General features: G+C 46.4%; 1 protein-coding gene across 7 annotated transcripts in view; it reads right to left on the bottom strand.

Annotated features, from left to right (window-relative positions):
- The window catches only part of RUSC2 (RUN and SH3 domain containing 2), a 58,770-nt gene that overhangs the window by 26,214 nt on the left and 13,420 nt on the right, over positions 1 to 19,136 (bottom strand). For 5 of the 7 annotated variants that reach the window (XM_027906519.1, XM_027906574.1, XM_027906564.1 and 2 more), the window contains exon 2: positions 9,347 to 9,453. The gene's annotated coding sequence lies outside the window, so the exon portion shown is untranslated. Of the gene's footprint in view, positions 1 to 9,346; positions 9,454 to 11,287; positions 11,386 to 11,488; positions 11,511 to 19,136 lie in introns of those variants that run through there. The other 2 variants (XM_027906556.1, XM_027906546.1) reach the window with 2 other exon arrangements.

The following is a 19,136-nucleotide window of genomic DNA, read 5'->3' as shown; positions in this document are numbered from 1 at the left end:
TGGAGGCTCACAACTCCCTGATCTGGGAATGATAGCATTGTAGAAAGCAAAAAGGCTGAGTATCAGCCCAATAAAGGCAGCATCTGATGAGACCAATGCATGAAATTTATTCTGCCTTCTGAAGGACATCAGGACCACATACAGTTATATATTAATACACAAATATATACAATAATAACACTGATACTCAACTGCTTCTACACCACAGGCTTGAAGGCAGCTGGAGGAAAAGATTCTGTAGCACACAGATTTGAAAATGGAAACTGCCTGATTACTGTTAAGACTGTGCGTTTCTTGGCCCTTTTTTGGCCAAGTCCCTGAACAAACAGGTCCTCTGCAATCTTGTCTGGATATCACTTCAGTAGAGTTCCATGTGGATAAAAAAAAAAAAAAGGAAGAATGATTCCCAGGAAGATGAGACAAGCAGCACCTGATGTGGGAAAAAAATCCTTGGACCATAGTCAGACTGCCCAATAACAAGCTGTCTCCTTCATATGGGAATTGTTTACATTGCAAAGAAGGACACTACACAATCATCTCTCAGAATACCTTTTTTTTTGGTTTTTTTTTTTTTTTTTTTTTTTTTTTTTTTTTTTTTTTAGTTCTTGCAAATTTTAGGGCTTGTAACTTCCTGAACCAGTGCACTCCAGACCGGATTACATGCCCCAATAATAGTTATCTGTCAGTCTTTTTGAACATACGGGTATTAAACTTGACTGCTTGTCCTTGGGCTAGGGTAGGGAGAGGATCATATTTTCTACTCCATTTGCCAACCCTTGGTCCCAAGATTTTCATTCTGCTCGAGTACAAGAGTATCCTCAGAACCTCGATCCAGTTACCAACCTCTCTCCAAGCGTCCTCCTGATGTGTGGGTGTGCTTGTGTGTTTGCATGGCTGGCGGCAAGGCAGAACTCAAGAGGATCTGGATGAAACCCCAGCATCAGTTTATGTAACAGAATATTTTCCATGCAACAGAACTAACAAAAGGCAAGCCAGAACCTTAATAAAATACTTATGAATCAGAACAGACACTCCTAATGATTACACATACTTCTCTTCTGAGAGGGAAATGTATCCCTTGTAGGGGCCGGCAACCAGACCAACCTCTGTTTGTAAAGTTCTATTCAGGACAGTTTATTTTAGGATATCACTCCACAAGACAGCTCATGTGCTAATTAGACTTGGAATGACTGGGTTCAACAGAGCATTAAGGGTCTAACTAAATCTGATAACCCTGGATTAACTCAGGTCTTCTGCTGAGGATGATGGGCTGCAGAGTATGCAGAGACTTATTCACGGGGGAAAAAAAGGAGGGCAAATAGGGATGATTTTTGACTCTGTACTGGAAGAGCAGTCACAGTTCCAAGAGACCAACCAACTCTGCTGGAGGGATGACCAGGATGGATGGGGCTTTGAGCAACCTGGTCTACTGGAAGGTATCCATGTCCATGTCCATGGCAGGGGGACTGGAACTTAAAAGTCCTTTACAGCCCAAACCATCCTACGATTCTATGAGCAGTCTGCTTTTAATCACTTCAAGGGTGTTTGAGAGGGCTGAGGAGACACCTTCAGATTGCAGGCTTCTAGATCTTCACAGCTAGGAAACGCTCACATTTGGACATCTTCTTTCTTGAAGCGATTTTATCCTTTCAGTACCAGAAGTATCAGAAAAAACAAGTAGCTGAAACAAGTGTTGAAGAACCATTTGCCTTTCCTAAGGCCTTGCACTGAGATGGGCCTCAACAACACTGCAAGGTTTTAAAACTCTGCAACTTCTGAATACGTACTATAAATACACCAGGAAGTCTTATTCACAAAAATGCCAAGCCATTTGGGAATACTGCTGGGCTTTGAAGTTTGAAAGCAAGATTCGCGGACATATTAATCACAGTACGTGAAAATTATTCATATTATCAGTTTCAAATAACCTTCCTTAATTTCCTTGAGTAATTCCATGTTACAGTCAGGGCACCTCATAAATCGTTATTGTTTTTCTCTAGATCGTTCATTGCTTCATACCACAAACCCTACAGTTTCCCATTTATCTCAAGTAATTGTCATTCCTTCAGTCTCTCCTCTTATGAGAGTTTTTGAGGTCCTTGTGCAGTTTCCTGGGCAGTTCCTCAATTCTCTCCAACTACTCATTCACGCTTCACTGCACACAGTTTTCCAACTGACAGTGGGATGGGCCCTGCTTTCTATATCAACATTAGAAGCCTCTGTACCATAATCTTCCATTCCTTTTGTTATGTACCTTAATGTCCATACACACATGTTCAGGCTCAGGTAAAGTCCCTTATGACCAGGGGGACAACCAGTTACTTTTTGCATTTTAAGGACATCAGTTTAATGAGCTGGAATCAATTTAATCAGCTTGATGATTTGGAACCTGACAAAGTATACTTTTATGACTGTCTTCTTTTACATAACTTAGTTCCAAGCTAAAAAAATTCAAGATTTACAACAAGACTAGCCTAGAACAAACCAGGGGATTTTATAATATATCCATTCTCTGAGGAAAAGAGCTTCTTTACCCTGTCTATGTAGTGTGGTTTGGGGGGTTTGGCTCTCTTAAGTTGCACAAATTCTTGGTGTAGCTTTGTGGGGGAGGTTTTCCACGTCCCCATGCAACTTCTCTTTGAGGTCCCCCAAGAGACAAGAGGGTCCTCAAAGTCTTACTAAGGTCTGGGCTGAAGGATATATTACCATGGTGAATTTTCCTCATTAAATCAGTGAGGTCTAGTGGCTTGCACCCTTGAAAGAAGATTCCCCTTTCATTCTGATGGGCAGGCCAAGAGGTTATTGTGGTTCTTCTTTTCAACCTCAATTTCTGTCAAGGGGAAGGCAGACAACAAGGCACGGGATCAAAGTGCTTTGGCTGTCGAACGTGCTCTGGTACAGAGGGGAGTCACTCCCCAGTGCCTCTGCGACAAACACAAACTCATTGTTTCAGTGTGGGGTGTTTCTCTACCCTGAGGTACCAAATCTTGTCAGCAGCACAAAGCCTGGGAGAGGTCAGAGTTACAGACATGGAAATATTCTGTGGGGTCTCTGAAGCTTGTGCAAAGTCACCAAGAGAAGCATAGATAACAGAAATCTCAGTGGATCAGCACTGACTTTCAGTGTCTCAACAAGCTATAAAACATGAACTGAATGGTGTGTCGCTGGAGCACTGCCACCTTTGTGCATTAGCCACCCTCATGCCATTGCTTGTCAGTGCCAGGACACCCCTGTTTTCTTGCAGTTTCTTCTCTCCTCCTCTTCTGTTGTGCCACGGACTGGCTAGCCCTACTGCAGAGGATGTCTGTGGTCCCCCTGTGCTCCACACTGCCTCACCTTTCCTCTGACCCTGTCCTCCCTCAAAAACAGCCACTCTGAGAGGCACATGGGAATAAACAGGCTGTCAGGCTTCCTGTAATAAGCAGTCACCACCTTCAGAGTGCTTTATAAGTACAGTAATTATAAATAGCAAGTGCCTGCAGAAATGAAAATGAGGCATATGACATGGAGCTGAAGGCAGGAGGAGACATCTGGGTAGGAATGAAGCTCTCCTCAACACCATTCCAAGCACTATAACCTGCAGCTGGAGGACAAGTCTCAGCACTAGGTTAAGCCAGATGCCACACGCTGTGGGCAAGTGAGAACAGGGTGTTGTTAGCAGAAAATGGGGAAGCGCAGATGCATGTGGAAATGCTCTTGCTGATTTTCTGAAGGGTCAAGCTACAATCAAACGCTCTTGCTACAATCACTGCTCAGGATAAGCCACATTTTGGCAAGAAACCCCTTATAAGCCACTCTAACAACTAGTGAAGGAGAGGTCAACCTGAGTAAGCCAAACCCCAGGGCAGATGTGTCACTCCAGGATCCAACCATTAGAATGAAATAGGCAAAACCAAGGAAGCTACACTATGTGGGCCAATGGGATCTTGGCCAGAGATATGAATTATTTATTCCTCCCACAAATGGATCTTCTCACATGTGGGCTTATCATTCTGCCACTTGAGTTACTGGACTGGGTGGGACTACAGGGAAAAATCCTGTGTCAGCAGACACTGTAATGAAACTCACCACTAAAAAGAGAAAATTGCACCAGCTCAGTGATCCAGACAGGTTATCATCCCTGCTTAGAAGGACATCTGTGAATACAGCTATGCTATCTGAGCTGACACAGAAGACACAAGACAATGGAGCCTGAGGCACACAACCCTGCTCTTCATCATGGGAACCCCAGGGATGGACCAAAAAAAAGCAGCCTGCTAAGCAATTCAGGTGAGTTGGTCCTATAGGCAAAAGTAACCATGCATCTGGTCCTGCACCAATGCAGGCAGAGCAGAATAGAGAAGATCTGCCCGCTGAAAGGGTTTAAGTCATGCTCTTCCAGAAGCAATGGCAGCTGGTGTGAGTTTATAAGGAATAAGGTGCAGTTCTGGAGTTAAACAGATGAGATTAGCAGAACTGCTTAGGGAGCAAGGACTCTAGTCTGAGGTAATAGTGCGCCTGAGGCAAATTATCAGGTGAAAACCTCCTGTGTATTTGCCAAGGTCTTTCATACAGGCTCTAATTTAACATTTAATTTTTTCCCTGTAACTCACAGAGCAGAGAAACCCCTCCTGCCAGAAGGAACTGCTAGATCTCAGCACTCTATCTGCGCTGCTGTCCCCCAAAAGCACAGCAACAGGGCAGTGACATTTTGTGCGGGAGCAAAGAGAGGCAGTTTGGCGGTGGAGCCAACAATCAGCAGCACTGCTGATATCACTCAAGTATTTATTATTTATGACTCACAGGTACTGCCAGCACCACACCTTCAGCACTGCACAAAGACCAGCACATGATCTCTCTCCCAAGAGTTCAATCTCAGAGGCTGAGCCTGAGCCAGGAGTTGCCATCACCTACATTATGGCCACTCACCCACACTACTTACACTCTGCCTTCCGCCTCCCTCCCTTTCACAGCAGTTAATGACCACATGGGTTTTGTTTGTTTTTTTCCCCTCCTTATTTGCTGATACAGCCACCAGCAGACTTACCCAGTAAAATATATTTGAATATGTCTGACAGATAGAAAAAAAACATTGTCTGCATGACCCTGAGGCTGCAACACAACTGTGGTGGGGGAGGAAGAGCTTGTGGACAAGCCTGATTTTATGCTCATCTTAACAGGTATGTCCCTCCTTTGACCCACTCCTTTCAGAAAATGAATAATAAAATCATTTTAATCAAGAGAGAAAACGAGCAGAATCAGGAACCAGAAGTATTTTGACGGCCTATTTCTTTCTCTCTGGAGAGTGTGAGGGCACGCAGGGAACCTGCTCAGCAGATAACACAGCAAATCCCTGCTAAGGCTCGTTACCAACACAGCTGTCATTGATCACTGCTGTGGATTTCACCCCCTGCCAGCCAAGCTCCCTCAGCTTCCTCAAGCCTTATCTTGGCAGCCTTTTGGATAGCTCTGGAATGGGGTGGGCTTCTGTCTCTTTTGGACTTATGGGCTGAAGACCCAGAACCACTTGATCCACATTGGAAGTCTTCCCATGAAGCAGCTCAGGTAGAACACAAGTGAGGTTTCCCACTACCAGTCAGATTTCAATTGTTTCCACACAAATGGGGACAAAATCTTGTTGCTGAATACTGTCCTGTAATTCCACAGCTGACAGGGAGGGACCTCTACCTTTGATCCTCCGCCTCTCACCACCTGCACAGGTCTCCACATCTCCTACTTTGAATTGGATTTTCTTGGGCTCAATCATCAGAACTGTGCCTACTGAGATAAGTTTTCACATAGCACCCAAGACAGAGAAGTGGCTTTGGACTGAGTATCTCAAGCTGACCCAGTTTATATTAAACAGAATGGTAAAAAGCAAACAGATCTGTAATGAAACCTTCTTAATTTTTAAAGAGCAGATCTCTGGCGTGTCAGGGAAAACAATTATAATGCCAACAAGAACAAAGAGCTTGGAGAAGTACTGCAGAAAAGCCTTTGAATGTACCTCATAAGAAAAAAAAAAAAATCTGGATTCACCAAGAAAAGGTGAGGAGATTAGAAGAAAAAGTCTTGGTGAGGAGATTAGAAGAAAAAGGCTCCTGACCAAACTTTAATAAGTAATCACACCCAGAAAGATATTAGAGGTAAGTAAAACAGCATCTCTGGTGCTGTTTTGGCATGAAGAAGAATATTTAAGCTGCAGCAATGACAGGTTAGATAATACAGGTTAAAGAAGGTGCAGAAAAAGGAAATGAGCTTTTGAATGGAAACAATTCAAGAAGATGAATGCACTCAAGTCAGAGAGACAAGATATTCTTGATCCCAGAACAATGAAAGAATAGTTGCATGATCACAGCTGGCAACAGGGCTTTTGATAAAAATACCATTAGAAAAGAGGAAGGACGTGAAACCATGTGGCTGCAAAATATTAAAGATGAAGTCTGTAGCTGTTGTGCAAGGGCAAGGAAAGTGACCCATGTTAGATTTATCAACCTGCCTCTAGTATTATATAAGGCTTTCCGAAAACACTAGAAAATAAAAATAAGACTGGGAAATATATTAAAAACACGGCAGAGCAAAACAAGGGGTTACAAAAGGCAGACTACTGTGTGGTTATTATACCAAAGTGAGATTTTGACTCAAAAGTAACATGAGACTGGGAGAAAATGAAGGTGTCTGGGACACAGAATTTGTTCTTCGTTTACTCGCACAGCCTCAGACACCTGAGAGGTGGTAATGGAGCCATGGGCAGGCCATTCCTGAGTTCACGGCATGCTCTCCTGGGCCACCTGCACTTTCTGCAATGCAGGTCCAGGTCCGTTGTATCCAGCTGCACCTTATCTCCATTATCTGCATCGATGCAGTGAGGGAGACACACGGCAGCGACTGTATGTCCTTCCCGTGAATCATTTCAGTCAGTTCCAGTCACAGGAGCTCCTGGCCACCTTTTAAGCATCTCAAGGCAGAGATTATCTGTGCACTCTCACTGCTTAACAGATGTTCTTGTAAGAGTGGTACCTACTGGAGAAGCACAGCCTGTATATCCTGGGGAGCATTCCCACCCCATACAGTGAAGGAAGCTGCATGAGCTTCCTTTTTATTCCTTTAGGCAAGCATTGTACACACAAACTACAAATAATTTTTCTTCCACGTGCTGATACAAGTGTGTGTATCCTGCATACGTACATTCTGTTGCACATTCTGTCCTTCAAACCGTGGTATACCACACACAGAGTTCTGCTGTGCTTACCCACCACCAATCCCCCATAGGAGCCTGATTTGCAGCAGCACCACAAACCCAGTCTGGTGCACACCTACAGGAGATGTCCCACTCTCTGCTCCCATAAGCCTGAAAGACCTGGAGACAGAGAGATTTCCCAGGCCCAAGAGCAAGACAGGTGCTTCCAGCATACTATTGCCAACTGCACTCCTCTCTGTAATTCTGCTGGAAGCCCTTCCCTTCCCACCTGGCTCCCTGCACTGAAATTCTGGATTTATCTTCATCACCAGGTATAAAGGCCATGGAGCCTTGCCACTGCATAGGGATGGAGAGGGAGCAACCAACTGAGAACCTGCAGCAGCAAAATGGTTCCTCCGGAGAACTACTGCAGAAGAGGCTGTGCTGAGGAGAACCCCCACCTCCACAAACCCCTCGGGGCTGCACACAGCACTAACCATCTCAGGGAACACACTGAGAGTCTGGAGAATGACAACCGACACAACACATTTACATTCCCTGACAATCACAACCCTGGATTTCCCCTCTGTGCGCTGTACCACCCGTCTCTGACCCAAAACCCCTGCTCTCCAGCTCTGCAATGCCCCCGTCATCTGCCTTTGCTCTTCATGGCTCCTCTATGGCTCTGCCAAGCATCTTCCATTTTATCTACATTTTTCCTACCATGCTGTTGCTCCTGATAGGCCTAAAAATGCTTTATCTGAATTACTGTTGGGTAACTGGCAAATGGAAGAAAGGTTTTCTGAACAGGTAAGACCTGCCAAGCAGGTGGTATAAAATAAAAGGCTGTAGGTGTTTGGAGGTACAAAAGCAGATTTCTGCTTCCCTCGTACTCCATGCACCTTTGTGACACCCATCAATCCACACCTTGTATGGCACGTTCCTCCACCGCCGCTGCTAATGTGACTCCCATTTACTCCACACTCCCCCCAAACACCTGCAATTGCAACCCTACATGCTCAGCATCTCTCACAACCCAGAAAGACTGAATCTGCTGTTTGATTATCCCCTTTTGTTATGGCATTCCTGTTTGCACATTCCTCTACGGTCACGTCACTTTAGCACACGCACCGAAATCTCGTTCTTTTATGCCTTTGCTTTATTGTTCTCACTGTCATCCCGAACACTGCCTCTCCAGCATCTATATCCATATCCCACATACATCCTCCTCTTTGTTCAAGCCCTTCTCCCGTATGCAGAGGCAATTTGATGGAAGGATTTGTGCAAAGGGTGGGGGAGGGAAGAAGAAGAAGGCGGGGAGGGAAAAGAGGGATTTGGCTATAACAAGACCATGTAATTAAGCTTTAGTAACTGGTACCCAGCCTGAACCCCTCATTTCAGTAATTAAAAGCAGTAATTCCTCCATTGCTAGATAACCTTTCTCATCTGATCTGTGAAAAGAGGCAGGGAGAAAGCATCCATTTACACAGCCAGCACAGACACACCCTGGCAACACAAAGGACTCCAGCCAGCACACAGCTCCCATGTCTCTTAGCAGAAGAGCAGGGTTTTACATGCCATAATATTTTATCCTACTGCCTTTTCAACATATCATTTACCAGTATTTAGGGGGGGAAAAGAAGGAAAAAAGACAAGGGAAAAAAAAAAAACTCTGAAAACCACACTGACAGCAACCTTCCCTCTGTCTGAGCCCTTTGTCTCTGGCTTTTCATGGAAGCGCTGTCTGTCAAAACAGCTTTTGAGATGCACAGCAGCATCACCACCAGGGATGCACGGAGAGCATGGTAGCTGGCAGGACCACAACAATCCGTGTGGGCTCAGCTGTCATGGCAGGCACAATGGAGAGCTGTGCAGCGGCACTGCCGGGGCGAAGCACGGCTCGCCTCTGCACGACCAGCCCTGGACATGACAACTGCTATTTCACAGCCACAATGGACAAACGCACATTCTGCGCAGCAGCCCCAGCCTCCCCGCTTGCCCACACCCATTATAATCACAGCAGCTCCAAAGCAATGCAGCCTCCAAAGAGACAAATCAACCCTAAAATCCTTAATCAGGTAGCTGGCATCCCCTTTCAAAAAACAAACCAGCCACAGTGCAAGACAACGACCGACCTGAAAACCAACAGCACAACTAACGCCCACCCCGATCATTTCTCCACCTCACCTTTCCGCAGATCCTTCGTTCCCCGGCTCCTGTCAGTGAACACACTCAGCTCTGTCACCACCGAGCACTCTGTTTCCAGAAGGCTCCGTGCTCTCCTCACCAGGATGCTGTGGGAAACACAGAGTCAAGGTTTTGTTTTTTTTTAATTTTTTTTTCCTTCACAGCTGCATCCCTGGCAATGCAGAGGGTCTGCGCAATCACATCTCCAACGCTCCTACTGCTGCTGCTGTGACGTGTCTGCGTGTGAAGGAACAAGCATGCCCACAGCACCGCCGCTCCAGCTCGCAATCAGTCCCTGTGGAACCTCAGACAAGGCAGGCGATGGGAGGGAGCAGAAAAGGAGAGGAGGGGAGGTGAGTCGAGCTGGATGATGGAGGATTGATTCTTACAGGAACTGGGAAATCAGGAAGGCAGCATGAGGAGAAATAAAAAGACGATAAAATAGAGCTGCATATGCAGCTGCCATAAAATAGAGCTGCAGCATCTTATTCTGTGATGAGCTGGTATTTTGTATAATGTATGCTTGCTAGCTGTCTGACCTGTTACCCTGGCTTTGTACAGGAAAGCAAAAGGGACTGGAGTGTTATGTTCCTACCATTGATAATGGCAGCTAGAACCCTTGGAAATAAAATGGCAGTCCGCAAAGTAATGCACAGGAGGAGGAGGAGGATGGGAAGACTGCAAGAAGCTTCTTGAAGCTTCTTTAAATTCCTGTAGTGCCTCATCCTAAAGAGCTTCATAGACAGTACCTACACAGCATCCCTGAAATGCAGGCACATCCGGAGCAAGATGCAACAACCAGCACTTCCCCCACAGCTGAAAGCACCTGGCAGGGGGAGGATGTCTGCGGTCCCTGCTCTCACAGGGGATCTCAAATCAAGATCCCACTAACTATTAGCTGCAGTTTGCAATTAAAGTGCTGCCCATGACCTGGGCTAAATCCCACCATCTCTGCAAAAAAATCCACCACAAACCTCCCTCCCTGAAACAGGGGGTCACCACCTGCAAAGCTTGGGCTCTCTTGCTATCCTGGGGCTACTTGAAATGATTTTTCCATTACCCTTTTCACCAGAGGCAGCTGGTGAAAAGGGGAAATGGAACCTGCTCCATAGGCAGAGCAGTGCAGGTCCTGACAGGGCACAGGTAGTTTTGGCAAAGGATATATGTGGCTACTTTTGGTGTTTCACCAGTTAGGGCATGACCACTCACCCCAGAAACTCAGCATTCAGCTGTACTTCAGGCTGTGCCAGGGGAGGCATTCTAGCACTGAAGCACCATCCCTCTTGGAGGGACCACTCACATTATTGTTCTTTCCCATCCAGCCCGTGCCTATAGCCCTGCGCTGAGCCAAGCAGAGCTCAGAGATTGGAAAATCCACATTGGAAAAAGCAACCCCTATGAGCCCAAACCAAACCCCATCTCCTAAACTGAGTCTGTGTGGCAAGTGAGCAGGTAAGTCAGAGAAGAGGTAAAAATATCACACGGATACAAAGTTAGGAGAAATTAAGAACTGCCACATGGCTGAGAACTTTTTGCTTTAGGCCCTGATGCACCCAAAACAGGAACCAAGGAACACAAATACAACAGCCCAGACAACACAACACTTTTCAGAAGCTTCTGCCTCTGGAGAGGTCAACATAAACACCTATGCCAGAAAAACATTAAGACGTATTACTGGAAGTGGCTGCCAATTGTTTCAGATCCCAGAACACTAGAAACTTTTAAAATATCTCTTCAGGTAACATTCAAATCAGAATTCTGACTGAAAACCCAGGGTGGCTCCCACCAGGGGCTCCAGAGGCAAGAGTTTAGGGCTTCCTCTCCAGAGGGAAAGAGACCCTTCCACCAAGAAAACAGAAAGGGCCTTGGGCTGGCTGTGGGCTGTGCAGCCTGTTTGCAATGCACTGGAGTCAGAATCGCAGATGCAGCTCTGCTACTCACCTCCAAAACATGGGCAACGATCCCTCAACCAGTTTCGGAGCTCAGGCTTCACAGGCCGATGTATCTGCCCCATTGGGGGCATTCCAAGCTCCCCAGACCACTGCCTGTCTCTCCTGGAATGCTGGGCACCCACATCACCACCTGGTCCTGTTCAAGCAGCAGGGACAAACCCCAGGGAGGATGCAGGAGAGAGGGACATACCTCTAAGCCTGGCCATTACAGCCAGCAGAAAGCTAGTCCTGGCAGGCTCTGCTCCAATGGAGCTGCAGTAAATGAGACTATTTACTGTGCCCCCATTAGCGTGCGGCTCCAGGACCCCCGTATGGCCAGCCCCATTGTACTGTCAGCGCTAATTAAGGCAGGCTCAAGCAGACATCTCCGGCCCCTTCAGCTGGGACAGTCGGGGAGCAGCAGTGAGGAAGGAGACAGAGAGTTTCAGCTGTGGGGCTCTGTGCAGAACAAGGAGCATTTGTTACCCAGGAGACTCGTTCCCACAGCAGAGAGGAGAATGGAAACTATTTCAGTGCCCTCCCCAGTCCTCCACAAGCATTGCCAATGCTGACGCCAGGAGGTATAAATGCTGGCAGGCTGAGTGCTTGCCTGCCTCCCTGTCCCTGCCACAGGACATTGGCATTAACCAGTTCACTGACAGCAATGCCTGCCTTGTGTAGCAGACACACACCAGAGCACATGGAGTCAGGGGGATGTTTTGTCAAAAATCGGAGAGAGCAATGCAGCAGACAAGGGACTCTCTGACAAACACTCCTATTCAGGTATCTGTTCCCAACAGGAACATCTGTATTCTCCTCCCCAAAACATGTTAAGCATGTTTCCCAAATCCCAAACTCACATGGCCTCACCCCTCTGCAGCACACATCCCTTTGACGCATCTCCCTCCACAATCTGCCTCTCACAGCAACAGCAGTAAGTAAGAACTGATGGCCTGTCCTAAAGCTTTGCAGGTAGTAGGCGATCTCGGGAACTAATGAGGAAGAACAAAGCTCTTTCTTGGGGACTGTCTTCCAGGAGATGACTTCTCTTTGATCACGGAGATGAGTCAGTGCAAGAAGGGGAGCATGGCTGATTCCACAGTCTCACGCAAGGAGGGAGCAGGGATAATGCAGGCTGGTGACTGTGACAGCACAGGCTTCCTTGGAGAAGGAAGGGGAGGGAGATGGAAGTGTCTAGACATCTCTGTCACAACAGTAACAAGGGTCCTCATCTGGCTCAAACTGGGCAGGCAGGGTTAGTGTTTCCCACAGGCACCAGCACTCTGGGGCATAGTTTGGAGAGAAAAAATTCCTTATCAAGCAATGTCAGTCTCATTATTCGCAAGTATCCCCGGTATCAGGCAGAATTTCTGCCATCTCACCTCCTAACCCCTTGCTCCAGGGTTGTTAGAACTGAATGCACAACACAATTGCTCAACTGTGCTTTCCAGTAAAGCAGCACATCCTAATCCCTGTCCTGGGCTGCAGCAAAACTCACCCCTTTGCAGGAGCCCCAGGTGTTGCACTTACACTGGACATGAGCTGTATGTGTACCTGGAGCACCTGCTGACAACAACTAGGACACAAATAGATCAACTACGTGGAAAAAAGCCCAACATATTTGTGTCTTAGTCTCAAGACTTCTTCCTTTATATACCATGCAGGAATTGGCTGCTAAGGTCAGCACATGACCACATTCAAGATGGTAGAACCCTTTCCACTTTTGCTGCAATTGTGAAACCAGATCATACACCAGCTGCCCCAGCCTCCCACCTCTTTGCTGCAAAGCTGCTCCAGCAATACGTGAACTCGAAACAGCTCAGTCCCAGATCCCAGCCGGCTGCCTGGGCTGTAGCTCAGGCGACACCCTGCTTGGTGTCAGGTCTTTAATCACCCCTTGCCATGAGATGTGGGGCACGATCTGACCACCCCCACAGCTGCTGCCTTCAGCTCAGCACTATAGCCAGCAATGGGAGCTGCCTGCCACCTCCTCTGAAAGGAGGGGTATTTTGACCAAGCCCTTATTACCTTCAGTGCATCCACTCCTCTCAAGCAAACAGAAAGTGGTACAAGTTACAGCAAGCTCTCCACCACAGCAGATAACCCCTGCATTGCCACCTGCAGGTGCAACAACAGGAACATGCCTAGGGTATAGATTCTGGCCTATCGTGACCCCATTTTCAGCATGGCCATGGGGACATCTTCACTCCTTCCCATATGCAGGACTACTCACGAGCAAGGTGAAAGCAGCTCAGTGCCTTCCCACCTTGCTCACTCATTGCTCATGGAAGAAATCTAAGTTCCCAGGATGTGGCAACCCCATCCATCACTACTGAGACTGTTTTGGAAATGTCAGAGAGACAGATGTTGGTCAGAGTTGAACTAAGAGCACAACTGGAGCAAGGGTGACCAGAGTACAGAAGCCAACAGGAAAGCAGGAGATGATGAAACTTTATAAAATTCCTCATGAAGGAAAATGAAAACAATTCCCTGTTCCAGCAAACTCCATGCTTCATGGTCAAACAACATCTCTCCAACACAGAAAGATCAATACAGGCTAATCATTATCAGCATGTGCTTGATGTTTTTTCTATTCAGTGGGAACAAATACAGGGGCCTTTGGACAAGAGGTCAAAAATCCAAGCAGATTGATAAAAGCACATTAGCATAGTGGAAATGCCGGCCCTCAGCCCTCCCATTTCCCCAGGGGGGTCACTAACTGATCCCCACTGAGCCTGCCTGCCAAGGGGATCCCAGGACAGAGGCACAGGAGTCTCTGGGGTTATGCTGGTCACAAACACATTCAGACCATTAGGATCCACCAGCCTCTCATCATGACCCTGTGTCCCAGTGATTCCTGCCTGCTGCCCAGAACAGCAGAGCTGATTTCTTCAAGGTTAGCAACCCAGGGCAGGAGTCACACCTTCAAATGAGAAAATGGCTTCCAAAGAGAAAGTTGTTGCTGTTTTTTAAAAAAAACCTTAGACATTTCTTGTTGCTCGCTGTCTTCTAACAGAATTAATTCCCCAAATTCATGCCTCTGATGTTTAAGAACATTCTCTGAGTTTCCAGCTTATCTTTATCCATGCACAGCTCACCCCTATCCACTCGTGTTCCAAAAAAGAGCTTTAACGTCAGCATTTATCCAGTCCGTGTTTAAAGTTACATCATCTGAGTTCTCTAATCATTTCACATTAGGTAGGCTCTCCGTTTCTTTGATCATACCTCTATTCCTTCTAGGACCAGACAGAGTGGGCACACAGCCTTCAGCAAGTGACTGGATATCTGCACAGTCTTCCAGGCAAGGTCTCCCATGCCTTAATATGCTAAAACTTCCCCATCTCCGCTACCAGTGTTTTTTCCAACGTGTCACACTGGATGACATTTATCTTTTTCATGGCTGCACCACACTAGTCGCTCGCAGTTATCCTGCACATCACTTTAAGCCCGTGGGTCTCCCCTCTCATCGTTCCCACCTTCCCCAGTGAGCTTCCAGACCGGGCTGAACTTTTTTGCTCATTTCTCACGCACACAGCCATGCAATTCGTAACCATCCAGCTCCCATCTGTATTGTTCCTTAAGGACATCCGAGCCTCTCCGCTGAATAACACTGAACTGCCTCTGATGACGCTTCCCAGCTTTGTGTCTTTAGGAAACATCACTAGTGAAGTCTGACTTTATAATGCTCAGATCATTATTCGATGTATTGAATAACTTCCATTTGAAGGTTAATCTCCACTAACAACTTCCCTTCAGACCAGTAGTTCCTCTTTCAACTTTCCTATTATCTTCCTCCACTCTGCTTACTGCTTCTTAGTTCTCAAAGGGTACTACGTATGGAAGAAATACATATAGATCCAAGAGTAGGTAGGAGAAGCACTCGAGAGATTCATTTCAGGTTACTAAACAGATAAAATATTAGTAAATCCCCTTGGAAAAAAAGAATTAGGATAATATGATGCGTGCTTGTCTTGCTCCCCCTCCTTGCTCTACACCTGCAATCATTTCTAGAAAAATCATACTGGGCAAGGTCATCCCAGTCACTACCTGGATTTTCAGCTTCCAGTACTGACGTGAAATCCTTCCCATTGCTGGCAACTGATGCTTCACTGACCAGGAACAGAGGCCCTCACAAGCTCCATAAAAAGTCATAACTACCCGATAGGGCTAGTGCTGGCACAGATCCCCACAGGGCTGGGCTGAGTTCCACATACCTCTACACTACTGAGATATCTATGGGAAAACCAAATCCTGTCCACAACCAGCTGTCTGTCTCCAGTCCCTTCCAGCCCCAGATTCCAGTATGCTTATAGTCTTTTTCAAGGAAAAGTGCTGCTATCAACATTTTAGATATAGGAGACTGGGGCAACAGGGAGATGTGAATCACTCAAAATTCTGTGGGAAAGGGAAAAATGATCCCACAATTCAACTCTCAGTGCACATCTTTTACTCCTAATACTTAGTACTGCCCAAGCAAGAGCACAGAGAAATAGCTGAATCTTTCTAGGCAGAGGGAAATGAGGACACAAACATCAGAGCAGCTCCTGAATCATGTCTGAAGGCTCAGCTTCAATCTGATAAACCAAGCTCTTAAAGTGGTACAGAAAATCTTGAATTAAAGCAAGGCCTGGACATAATTGACCCAGCCTGAGGTTTCAGAGTGTTTTAAGTAGCTCTAAGAGCAACCAGTTTCTTCAAGCACTCACTCAGATACTGATGCTAGACTGAGTGGGAATATAAACTCTCACCAGCCAAAGCCTTAGCAAAAGAAGCAGAGAGGGTATTGTTAAAAAATAAAATATATATGCCTTTTAATCTGGTAAACAACTGCTATAAGCAGCCGTGGTAACAGTGGACATTAAGGTGTTACTGACTTCACTTGTATTAGTTTTCAAAATGGGACCAATGCAGCCCTTGCAGCACAATTTACCTAAATGAGTGGTTTCACCATAACTTATAGGTTCCCACTGCCATGAAGAAAGCCTTAAGTTGCCACATTTCATACCATATTGAAGCTGCTGCATTCATTGGTTTGTATTCTGATCTCAAATAAGAATTATGTACTTCCAACTAAGCAGCCGAAAAGCTGCAGGGCTGAGCTGAATCTGCAGCCCTGAAATGGTTCACTGTGTACACTGCTTGAGGGAAGTGACTGCTTATGGTTCCCATGATGTGCACCAAAGTGACATTCCCTTCCCCTTCCAGGGGCATAGCCAGGGTGACTCAAAGTCAGGGTGACTGCACGGCACACAAGGTTCAGCTCACGGGGACTGCAGTGGAAGGATGGAGCAAGGAAAAGGACAAGCAGAGGAGAAGAAAAACATCGCTGCTGGACGCATGAGAGGCCACATCCAAGAATGGAAAAAGACTCCTGCCCTCTTGTTTCAGGACTGAGTCATAAACAGTTTGTTTTCCAAGGCAACAGCAAGTATGAAAACTGCTCTCTGTTTCCCTGCCCATGGCAGGGGGGCTGGAATTAGATGATATTTATAAGGTCCCTTCCAACCCAAACCATTCAATGACTGTATGATTCACGCAGAAAACCCACACTCACCTCACTCTGCACATGCCAAAGCGCTTCCCTGCCATCCCCTGTTCCGAGCAACAGCAAAAGTCAAGCAGGGAGATCTGTCAGTTTGCCACAAAGCGAGTTCCCAGCAGACCTCCCTGCTCTGAAACATTTGCAAGGAAGCCCAGGGAGCAAATAACCACTTTCTGATTTATTAGAGACACATGATATTAATAATGGTTGTTTACACTGATTTTTGCCCTAAGTTTCTCCACTTACCACCCCAGCTGGACACACAGTGCTGCTCTGCAGTGTTACCTGCCCCACTTGGCTATGTTTTAGTGGCAAATACAGTGGTATCTTGGCTGTGCTTCTGCAAGGCACTCTGTGATTAAAAGAGACTGCTGAACTACACTCAAAACCCACCTACCACCAGCAATGCAAAAGCAGAATACTGGCAGATATAGGACTCCAGTGCTAAACAGGAGACTGCCTGGGCTCCTGAGCACTCAACATCCCAGTAGGCACCAGAAAGGCTGCAAAGGGGAAAGGGAACAGGACCACTGAAAACTTGTTGGTACTCTGTCCACCACTTTTATATATTAACCTGCTGGCTCTCAGATGGAGTAGTTGTCTTTTGCTCTTCACCTGTGCTGTCTACAGTACCAGTACTGTTAGCTGAAGGGATAAGGGGTACTCACAAACAGCAAACTGGCACAAATCATAGCCATTACCATGACATCTCACACAGCACAGACTGCACATCCCCACCCATAATCATCGTGCATGACCTGCTCATTCAGAAGGGATCTGTGGTTACTGCAGATCACAGGCTGAGCTTGAGCAATAGTGGCATTTTGCTTTGAAGAAGACAAATAATATGTAGGACTGTGTGAACAGGCACATCATATGCAAGACTTGGAGTCATCCTTCCTCTCTGCCCAACACTGGCTCATGCCTCATGGACATGTATCGCAAATGGACACACTGGCGAGAACTCAAAGGTAGCAAAGAAAGAAAAAGGATGGAAAGGAGTAAATTGCAAAGCAAATGGGTTAGTTCTCTGTGGAAAAGTAGGGGGTACATGAAAGCAGTTCCAAAACATACAAAAGGCTGCTGCCTAGAGCCAGTGAACAATATGTTCTCTATCTCCTCAACAACAAGAAGAGGGTCCCTAAGGGGCAGACAGGGAAGCCTAAGTTAGACATCAAGTATAAAAGATAAAACTAGCCATCCACTACTCTACCAAAATAAAAAAATAACAGCCAGGAGGCAAGACAGGTTTCCTTAAAATTTTCCATGGTCTTGTATGTCTCAGGAAGCTCTTTGCTTTACTTATTTAGAGGCATGCACTCCTGTTAATTTTCACAGGCCCTTACAGTCAGATATTGGAAACAATATATTTTTTCCAGCTTTGCTGCCAAACAAACGCCCATCTTACAGTCTTGGTCAACCCACTGCATCAGGAGATACCGAGAGGTGGAAGGGACTGGATTTCTAAGAAGTGGAATGCAGCAGATAATGCCCCTTTTGCTGGGAGCTTCTAGAGATTAAATGAAGAAATCCAAGGAATAGCACGGCCCAAGGCCACTGTGCCTGGGTCAGGGAGGCATTATTATTATTATATGTCTTTTGGAGGTCCTACTGTCATGTGATTTCTGTTTGACTCAGAGAAGCAGGGAGCCTCTAATGAAGGATTAAAAGCCAAGAGCTATTTATTCCATGAGGCAGAATACCTGGAGAAACACAAACATGCTCCTGGAAAGACACAGCAAACATACAGGTGCAGCTGAGAGTGGAACAGCATCATGTGCCAGCTGATCTAGTAACTAATCCACCTGGCTGTTAAAAACATACTCCAGATGTACTTTTTCCCTAAACAGAACATGCTTAGCCTGAGCTTTCAGCCAGTAGATTCATCCTCCTTTCACCCACTGCATTGGAAAGACCTTTTTCTCATGAATTTGGTTTTGGTGGAGATGATCCTTGGTCACAGTTGAGAGCCCTTCCAAATTTCTCTCTTGCTACTATTAACCTCTTCCCATCTAAGAGAGCAAGCTGTCATGGATCATCAGTCAGCTGTACTCATGGTCTCCATGTCAGGTCAGCCCACGATTAAGCAACCTTGTGGCCGTATGTGCTTATCGGTGTATGTTTAATTGGCACAAAAAGACTTAACCCGCAGCTCCCACTTGCTGTGTGCCCAGTTGTGCAAAGTCTACCTCCTCCAAAAGTCACGTTCAGCCAACAGGCAGCCATCCCACGGGCAGGCAGGCACACAGAGCCGGAGATGGGGAATACCTGCCTGTCGGCTTTGGGCAACAATTTTGCTCAGGCTGGAGAAACAACC

This window comes from Empidonax traillii, unplaced genomic scaffold (assembly GCF_003031625.1).
Source record: "Empidonax traillii isolate 1590-97213 ecotype Southwest subspecies unplaced genomic scaffold, ASM303162v1 scaffold26:size2357266, whole genome shotgun sequence".
Taxonomy (NCBI): domain Eukaryota; kingdom Metazoa; phylum Chordata; class Aves; order Passeriformes; family Tyrannidae; genus Empidonax; species Empidonax traillii.
Note: the sequence above shows the minus strand (reverse complement) of the source record. Positions and strands in the feature narration are given on the sequence as shown.